Source organism: Sus scrofa, chromosome 4 (genome assembly GCF_054392235.1).
Source record: "Sus scrofa isolate SSC_HxYL_T2T_F1_AM1 chromosome 4, Sscrofa_HxYL_maternal_Yorkshire_Landrace_v2.0, whole genome shotgun sequence".
Lineage (NCBI taxonomy): Eukaryota > Metazoa > Chordata > Mammalia > Artiodactyla > Suidae > Sus > Sus scrofa.
The window spans coordinates 12462834-12472709 of NC_139386.1; the positions used below are offsets into that span (position 1 = coordinate 12462834).

General features: G+C 50.1%; 1 long non-coding RNA gene across 1 annotated transcript; it reads left to right on the plus strand.

Annotated features, from left to right (window-relative positions):
• Window positions 1-417: 417 nt before the first annotated feature.
• Window positions 418-9076, plus strand: LOC146403671 (uncharacterized). The gene is made up of 2 exons (XR_014842974.1): window positions 418-3098; window positions 6861-9076. It is a non-coding gene; the product is annotated as an uncharacterized LOC146403671 (long non-coding RNA).
• Window positions 9077-9876: the final 800 nt, after the last annotated feature.

A 9876-nucleotide genomic window follows, 5' to 3' on the forward strand; every position in this document is an offset into this window, starting at 1 on the left:
AGTGTGTGGACATTCGTGTGCGATTTTCAATAAATGCCACCACTTCAGGAAGTTCATTATTTGTCCCAATTATGGTCCCACTAAAAATCATTCATGGAACACCTTGCTCCGGATTTAATTCTCACTACAGGTCCATCCATTGTGGGTCCACTGCACTGGGGGCTCTGCTCTGCCCTGTCCTCCTCATCCTGGGAGCCAGGATGCAGGAGCAGCCACCATCTGGAGCCCTCCCACCACCATAACTGAGGAAAAGCAATGGGACTCTTAATGCGTCCATAAGGAAGTTACACCTTTCTGCTCACGTCTGATTGGCCAGAGCACGTCACATGACCCAGCCTCACCTCAAGGAGGACGGAAGCATCTTCACCCACAGAAAGGGGAGCAGCTATTGAACAGTGATGCCACCTGAGACAGGGATTTTTTTTTTTTTTTAATTTCTCTTTCTAACCTGGCTCATCTAGCATAGTGTCTGACAAACTTTTAAGACACTCAGGAATGTCCTTTAAATAAATGCACAGATGCTTCTTTGTGCTTGACCTTCAGAGCCTGTTTAGGAGCCACACAAGAAAGGCAAATCCATTGCTGGTATATTTAACCCAGAAGTTAAGCTCTGGGCCCATGGAGCCTCATTGCCTGGGTTCAAATCCCAGCTCCACCTTTTATTACCTGGACGTCCTCGGGCCACGTTAGGCAACCTCTCTGTGCCTTAGCGTTTCCAACTGTCAAATGGGGATGGTGACACCAGTACTCAGAGATGAAATGAGTCAGTGAACAGAAAGCACTCAGAATTGTGCCTGGCACGTGGGAAACACTCCATAAATGAAAGCGCTTATTACTGCTATCATTGGAGACAGATCTTGGTTTGGGTCCCATATGTGTGAGCTGAGTCACTTGCTTTAAATCTGTAACCGTCCTCCAAAGGACAAACCTTCAAGCTGCAGGTCCCCAACACTTCCTGAGTACAGGCCCACGACTGACCTCTGTCTACCTCCTCCCAAGACAGCTGCTTTGGAAAGGACAACCGTCAGTCTTCATGCAAACTGTGATGTAATATATAATTATATACACACTCTATGCACATGCCTGTCATTGATCTACATTGCAGAGCTATAAAATACAATGTACATATAGTATCGTATCTGCTATCCACAACCCCATCCAAAACAAAGCCAAGGAAGCAATACATGGATCTGTCCCATGTCAGAGCCCCATGCTGATGAATGAGACTGTAGGAGCCCTGGCCCCGAGCCAGCCCCTCGCCCGGGCCACCCTCATCTGTAAAGCAGGGATCCTCAGCCCCTCTGCCTCCCAGGACGTCTACGTAAGTGACAAAACAAAAGTGAAAGTTAGGACCGTTTCGCCCAGCACACCAGAGGGGACTCCATCAATATTAGTTCTCTTTTCCCCTTTAAGAAAGCGAAATATTTGACATGGAAAACCCAGGAAATTTTACAGGAATAATATAAAGTTATCCATAGCCTCCTAAAAACAGTAAATCAAGGGAATTTTTCAAAAGTCCATCTTCCAAGAGCACTGGTTCATGAAGCCATTAGGAAGTTTCTAAACTTCCCCTGAATTTCTGGTAATCAAAAAACTATGTGCTTAAATGATAAGATGTCAGTGGCAGCAGCTGAGGTCTGGCCACGACCATTTTTTTTTTTTTTAATTCTTTCCAGATGAAAGGTGCTGCTTGAAGCCCCCAGTCCTTTGCCAGCAAGGCCTGGGCCAGACAGAAGGGGAGCGCACAGCCTCTTCTCTCCCATCCGGTGGTCCCCAGCCAGCCACCAGCTCCTCGGTCCACGGCTCGCCTACAGGCACACCACCAGTTGGGGATTACAGCTGTCCTGGGGAGGGGGCAGGTGTCAGCCACCAAATGGAACAAGATTCCAAATAGCTCTGGCATTGCCAGGCAAACAGTAACTCAGCCTCAGGAGCCCTGACCTCTGGGCCCATGAACTTGAGTTCATATTCTCTGATGTGGGACAGGCTAGTGAAGGTTAACTGTGACCAGAACCAGTTACGTCCACCTACCCATTCACCCAGAGAATTTCACTGCATCACTTGGCACAGAAGCTTTATACAAAGGGGGCAAGTACAAAGACCATCTCTTCTCTCCCTTCTCCATCACGGCCTCCCCCAGAATGACACAGGAGTTAACTGTGTAGACTCTGAAGTTGTGGCATCTGGATTTGAATCCAGGATCCCCTACCTACTGCCTGGGAAACAAGTTTCTTAGCGTCTCCATGCTAAGAAGTCTTCTCTTCTGTAAAATGAAGACAAAGTACACAAAGTAGTGCCTGACACCCTGCAAGCATACAGAAAGCTCGGATTATTTTATGATTAGCAATTAGCATTTTTCCTATCATATCCAGCTTCTGGAACTGCCCGGTTCTGGTCAATACTGACAGGGACACTATCTTCCACAACAAAGGGTTCAAACTTGCAGTCCCTGGCAAGTTCAGACCATGAGGCTCAGCCTTGACCTGACCATCTACAGTCTGCATCAGGCATTCATTCAATTTCCATTCATTCAAGAATACTTACAAACCACCCACTAAGCATCGAACCACACAGAGAACAAGAAGGACAAAGTCACAGCTTCTACCGTCTAGTGGAGGAGACATACCCAAAACAAGAAGCAAGAGGAATCAACAAAAACTGTTTAAAGACTGTGGTTGGTACCACAGTGGACATCAATGGCGTCAGTGACTCAGAATCCCAGAGGCCAGGGAAGGGGCCTAGGGGACACAGTGGGCTGAGCAGGTGACTAAAGGTGGGATGACAGGAAGCAGCCTTTCAAAGAGCTGGAGGAAGAGTGTTCCAGGAGGAAGAACCATAGCATCAAGAGTTAGGGAACTGGGGTGCTGGGCCAGAGAGCAACCAGATGAGATTGGGTGATGGCAGGGCTGGGCCACTCAGGGTTTCCTCAGAGTAAGAGGCTGCCGGGGGCAAGGAGGGGGGTGTGGGTTAAGCTGCAGTGTGGCTCTGCCTGCCCTGAGCAGATCGGTCTATAAGAGGACCACAGTAGAAACAGAGGGACAGGAGCTCCTGTCGTGGCTCAGCAGTAACCATCCCGACTAGTATTCATGAGGACACAGGTTCGACCCCTGGCCTTGCTCAGAGGGTTAAGGATCAGGTGTTGCCATGAGCTTCCGTGTAGTTCGCAGATGCAGCACGCATCCAGCGTTGCTGTGACTGTGGGGTAAGCTGGCAGCTACAGCTCTGATCCAACCCCTAAGCCTGGGAACTTTCATATGCCACGGGCACTTATGGAAAAAAGACAGAAAAAGAAAAAAAAAGAAGCAGAGGGACAGTCAGGAAAGAAACGATATACAGGCCACAGAAGATGACGGTGGCCGGACTGGGGTGGCTACACTGGAGTCCGAGAGGGGAGGACTTTGGAGGGAGAATGAACTAGAGTCTACGCAACTCAAAACGAGATGCAGGATCCTAAACACTGGTGTTACCTGTGAGCTTGTCAGAGAGCTGATGCTCAGGCTGCACCCTAGAGACCTGGAGGGGGGGCCCAGGAGCCTGGGTTGTAACAAGCCCTCTGGATGGTTCTGAGGTCCGCTCAAGTCTGAGAAACACTGGATGCAAAGACTGACAGAGAACACATGCAGGTCTGTGCCCCGGGGAAAGCTTCCCTTTCCCTCTGGGGCCGGGCAAACCCCAACCCCTGTAGCCAACAAACTGAGATCCTCAAGGTGGTTTCTAGAAAATACTAAGTCCAAGGGGGCGATGCCTGCCTACCCGCTGGGGCCAGCCCTGGCCAGGCTGCAGGAGGAGGGAGGGGAGCTGGCAGGAGCTGGCCGGCAGGGCTGGAGCAGAGGGCAGGAGGGCTAGGAGAGGCTGCATTCCAGATCCAGGAGAAAAAGGAGGGCAGTGGCTCAGAGTCCTGGGGCAGCACCGTCTTGAGGTCCAAGGGATGAGAGAATGCGTGAAGTGGCCCGTGGGATCTCACTGGATCCCTCAGCCACCTTTGTCGTCCTAGCCCATTTATTCCCTGGGGCTCTGTAGGGCCCAGGGGACTAGGAGAAAGGAGCGGGTCACAGATCCAGGACTCCTGCACAGAGGCCATAAAAAGCCATTCCCTCCACAGGCCTGGGGGGGCAGACCTGCTCTCACAGACGTCACAGCATTCCATGTGGGAGTTCCCCTTGTGGCTCAGCGGTAATGAACCTGACTAGCATCCATCAGGATGCAGGTTTGATCCCTGGCCTCACTCAGTGGGTTAAGGATCCGGCGTTGCCGTGTGCTGTGGTGTAGGTCACAGATGCGGCTCGGAGCTGGTGTAGCTGTGGCTGTGGTGTAGGCTGGCAGCTGCAGCTCCAGTTCAACCCCTAACCTAGGAACTTCCAGATGCTGCGGGTGCGGCCCTAAAAAGCAAAAATAGAAATAAAAAAAATAAAGCATTCCATTTCTCTCCTCATTCCTCCCAACCTCAGGGACGCTCATCATGCAAGATGATACAGCAAGGCAGGGACCGGGGCCCAGAGTGGCCGGGAGAACAAACAGGGACTCACGGATACACCCTCGTCTCTCCACACGTCTGGCCACCATCACTTTCACCTGGAATAAAGCAACATGGTCTCTCCAGCTCCGGGGCCACTCTGTCCACGTCGCCAGCTGCTTCATCCCATCCTGCCTTCTCTCCTACCCCCAATCCAACCACCCCCCTTCTTCAGCTTCTGCAGTCCTGCCAGCCTTCTGTTCCCCAAATAGCCGGGCTTGCTCCCATCTTCCTTGAGAAATATCTATCCAGACCTCTGATAAGTGACAATCCTAAAAATACCAAATGCTGTCATCTGCTAGAATGTCATCTGCCATAATAGGCAAGGCATCTCTTCTAGATGGTGGAGTAGCATTCCCCCCAAATTCATGTGTCCCCAGAACTTCAGAATGTGACCTTATTTGGAAAGAGTCTTTGCAAAGAAACTGGGTAAGGTGAGGTCATACTGGATGAGGGTGACGTCCTTTCAGGAAGAGGGAAGAACACAGGGACACACAGGAGAAAGCCATGTGAAGATGGAGGCAGAAACTGGAGTGATGCGACTGCAAGCCAAGGAACTCCAAGAATTTCCAGCAACCACCAGAAGCCATAAGAGACAGGGAAGATGCTTCCCTAGAGGCTGCAGAGAGTGCCTGGCCCTGCTGATCCCCTGATTTGGGGCTGCGGGCATCCAGAACCGTGAGAGAATAAACACCTGTTGCTGTAAGCCCCCCAGTTGGTGGTAGGGCGTTAAGGCAGCCCTAGCAAACCAACGTGGCATCTCTCCAGCCCCTGCCCCAACCCTGCAGAGGGAGAATTCCCACTCTCGCTGCCCAGATGGAAATCGAGTGAGCCCTGCTCAGGTTCACACAGCCAGAAAGGGACAGAGCTGGGATCCAACCCAAGTCCGACCGCGGAAAACGGGTTCTCGACACCAGTCTGAGCAGTCACCCTCTTCTTATAGACAGATGCAAAAAAAGGAGGCCTGACAAGCAACACCGAATGAATGCCTCGCTTCCTTAAGGCCTCTGGCAGCTCTTCTGTCAGAAAGGGTTTCTGGGAAGCTCTGGGTACCAGGGAGAGAAGAACTGGCTACTGACTGCTTCTAAGAACAAACAAAGGAGGCCTAATTCTGAAGTTGTAACATAATTTTTTTTTTTTTTGGTCACTGGGCCAATCCCACCTCCTATTTATATGCACATACATACACATGTAAAAGGTTGCATGATATGCCATATGCAGTCATTACTATTATTATTTTTTTGCTCATCACAGAGTCCCTTGTAGTCCCTGACCTGACTCATTATTATTATACTTGGCTTAGACGCTAACAAGCTTACCTTCTAAACAGGCGTTCTGGGCAAAAGGTCCAAAAATCTTTAACTGGTCGGGGTGCAGAACTTGGAACGGCATCTGGCATGTAATTATTGCTAAGAGGAAAAAAGAGCCCCCATCTTGTCAGCCTTCCATTTCAAGCTGAGACAAACTGGCCACAAGCACATCCATGAAAGGGTGGGTTTCGTGGGACATGCATGTCTTCGAGTCAATTCACGGAGCCCCGTCGGGATGAATGCGCTCATTCATGCTCTCCGGATGGCCTGTCCTTAAGGTCCCTCTCGCCCCACGTTTCAAGGGAAACTTGGCCTATCTGGGCTCCCCAAACCACCGTGGGCCACCCAAACTTTCACGCAAGTTTCTATGAAAACTGGGCCTGTTTGCTTTATCATTTTAAATTGCAAAATACATGCCTGGCCAAAGAGAAATACAAACACCACGAGGCTGGTGCTGCGACGCAGGAGGAGAAGCCAGAAGGCTTCACCGTCCAGCTGAAAAAGAAAAGCCCTCACGCTCCGTGGAGGCTACTGCCTCTCGTTGTTATTATTATTGTTGCTGTTATCAGTAAGTCTTACTTACTCAGAATCTTAAAACAGTCTCTCCCGTCGGCGTGTCACAGCCCCGCTGGCTTCACCCGCCCTCATTGGTAACGAGGAGCTAGACCAACAAACAGCAAAGCAGCCCTTGGCCTGAGGTCTACTTTGGGAAGGAGACGAGGGAAAGGCTGGCTCTGCTCTGCTGCAATGTGCCCAGGTGTGAACAGCCCCAGAGCACTGGCATGTCTGCCTTTTTTTTTTTTTTTTTTTTTCTCTTCAGGGCCACACCTGCAGCATATGGAAGCTCCCAGGCTAGGGGTCCAATCAGAGCTGTAGCCGCTGGCCTACCCACAGCCACAGCAATACCAGGTCCGAGTTTCAACTGTGACCTACCCACGGCTTATGGCAACAACAGAGCCTTAACCCACAGAGCGAGGCCAGGGATTGAACCTGCGTCCTCATGAATCCTGGCAGGGTTTGTTACTGCTGAGTCACAGCGGGAACTCCTGGCCCTTCTCAATAAGGGTCTTCTGGTCAGAAGGGCCATCATCAAAAAGTCTACAAACAATAAATGCTGGAGAAGGTGTGAGGAAAAGGGAATCCCACACTGCTGGTGGGAATGTAAATTGGTGCAACCACTGCAGAAAACAGTATGGAGAGTCCACAGAAAACTAAAAATACAATTACCATTTGGTCCGGCAATCCCACTCCTGGGCGTCTATCCAGAGAAAACTATGACTCGAAAAGACACATGTACTCCAAGGTTCACTGCAGCACTATCTGCAATAGCCAAGACATGGAAACAACCTAAATGACCATCAACAGAGGAGTGGATAACAAAGATGTGGTACATATACACAATGGAATATTACTCAGCCATTAAAGGAAAGAAACAACGGCATTTGCGGCAACAGGGATGGACCTAGAAATTAACATGCTAAGTGAAGTCAGTCAGTCAATGAGACGCCAACATCAAAAGCTTTCACTGACATAAGGAATCTAAAAAAAAGACACAATGAACTTCTTTGCAGAACAGATACTGACTCACGGACTTTGAAAAACTTGTGGTTTCCAAAGGAGACAGATTGGGGGGTGGGGGGATGCACTGGGGGTTTGGGATGGAAATGCTGTAACACTGGGTTGTGATGATCATTGTACAGCTATAAATGTAATTAAATTCACTGAGTAATTTTAAAAAATCAATGTATATGTTAAAAAAGAAAACTATTAAATCGCATATTTCCATTGTCTAGCAAAAAATAATGATAATAATAAGGGTCTTCCCTCTTAGGAAGGGGATGATCCAAGCCCTGGGAAGACAGACCGATGCCTGCCCCCAGCCCCACCCCCAAGATTCACAAGGCTATGTTCAATTTCAATGGAAAAACCAAAAAGTGGGCCTATAAATGCTTTCATGTTTCCTGAATTGGTTGTTGGATTAAAAAAAAAAAAAAAATTGCTCACCTCTGAACTAGATGGCCTCCGAGGACAGGAGGAGGCTATAGCAGCCGGGCTCAGTGGCTGTGATGACGCAGCTGGGGGAGCAAGCAAGGGGCTTCCCACAGGGGCTGGGGGCACCAAAGGCTTCTGGGAGGGAGGAAGATGGGGTTTTCAGCATTCTGCTCCTGTCCCACTGACGCACAGAGAGCAAGATGCTTCTTTAGGACTCACCTCAAATAACCCCTAAGACGCATGGTCTGGGGCGGGGCAGGGAATCCACCCTCTGTGCCAGAAAGAAAGAGGAAAAGAAACTTTTCCAAGGAGCTGCCACCTCCGCGCATGGGGCCTGAGGGAGCAGCAGCTCAACCCTGCAAGCAGAGCGGCCCTGAAATTCTTGGAACAGGGCTTGGTTCAAAGAAGGATAGGAACAGCCTGCATAGACTCTTCCTTCTGCAGGAGGCACCGGGGCCAGGAGGCAGGCTGAGGAGGAGGCAGCCAAGGCCCCCAGCCTCAGGCCTGCTCAGTCAGGCTCAGGGCTCCCCACACGGGCCACCCCCAGGGGAGGAACAGAGGGGTGGCCAGCCGCCTGGGGGCCTCATGGGGGGGGTGTCCAAGACTCAGGCTGGAAGATTCTGGAAGGCAGGAAGGAGGCCTGCAAGGAGGTGAGAGATGGGCTGTGTGAGGGGAGGCGAGCCCTCTGGCCTGGGATTCAGATGGAGAGCCATAAAACAGAGATTTCTGAAAACTCCTAGGGCGTCTTATAAATACATTAGGAAGCAGGATGGCATTCAAGGATCTTTTACTACCCAGTGGACTTTGAAGGATTTGTTTGGTTTGGTTTTTGTTTTTGTTTTTTTAACAACACCCTCGGCTTGCAGAAGTTCCCCGGCCAGGGATTGAACCCACACCACAGCAGTGACGATGCCGGATCCTGGAGTTCAGAGAACCCCCAAGAACTTTTTTCTTAGTGACTGAAGAACTAATACATGCACATGGTTAAAAACTTCCAGGTTAAAAACTTCCAGCAAGATGAAAAGAGTCACAGAGTCAATGCTAAGCTTCCCTCCTGCTTAGCAAGTGAGCCTCCTTAGAAGCGAGCCTCTTTAGGAGCTCCCTTCATGGCGCAGCAGAAACGAATCTAACTAGGAACCATGAGGTTGCAGGTTGCATCCCTAGCGTTGCTCAGTGGATTACGGATCCGGCGTTGCCGTGAGCTGTGGTGTATAGTTTGCAGACGTGGCTCAGATCTGCTGTTTCTCTGGCTGTGGTGTAGGCCAGCAGCTGTAGCTCTGATTTGACCCCTACCCCGAGAACCTCCACATGCTGCAGGTGTGCCCCTAAAAAAAAGCCAAAAAAAAAGAAAAGTGAACCTCTTTAGAAGCAGCCACTATTATCATTTTTTGGCGCGTCCTTCATGATATAGTCCGAGCGCATGTGCGCACAGGTGTGTGTGTGTGTGTGTGTGTGTGTGTGTGTGTGTGTGTGTGTGTAAGAGAGATCTTCCTTTTACATGAATGGGAACACGTAGGAAATTCTAAAAGAACTACAAAACATCTGAAGCCTTTGTCGCCCATCAAATGGCAAACCTGGATGAGTCTCTCCTGACTTTGAGGAGCCTAAACTCCAAACCCACCTGCCATGAGCTATGGACCCCCAGCTTGAGAAGCTACCCTGCGGGTTGGACTCAACCCGGAGAATGCTCAGGTCTGCGGGAATGCACCAGTAACTAACTAGTAATTGGTCAACCTACCTTTACTGAGCACTCTCCAGGGACAGGTGCTAGGCCAAGCGAGTTACAGGCACCACCTGGTCCAACCTTCACAACCACCTCAGGAGGTAAGGACGGATTTTTTTTTTAATCCCCATTTTGTAGGAAAAACAAAAAACAAAAAACCCTAAGGTCCAAGAAGCAAAGCAAATTGTCCCGGGTTACGAAGTTGATAAGCCGTACGTAGCTTGGATGCAAATGCACTTCTCCCCTGTTCAGCATTTGGGGGGACACACATAACAGGAGGAGAGCTGCAGGTCATATGACACAGGTATTCATCCCCAGCAAGGCTGGCCGACTGCAAG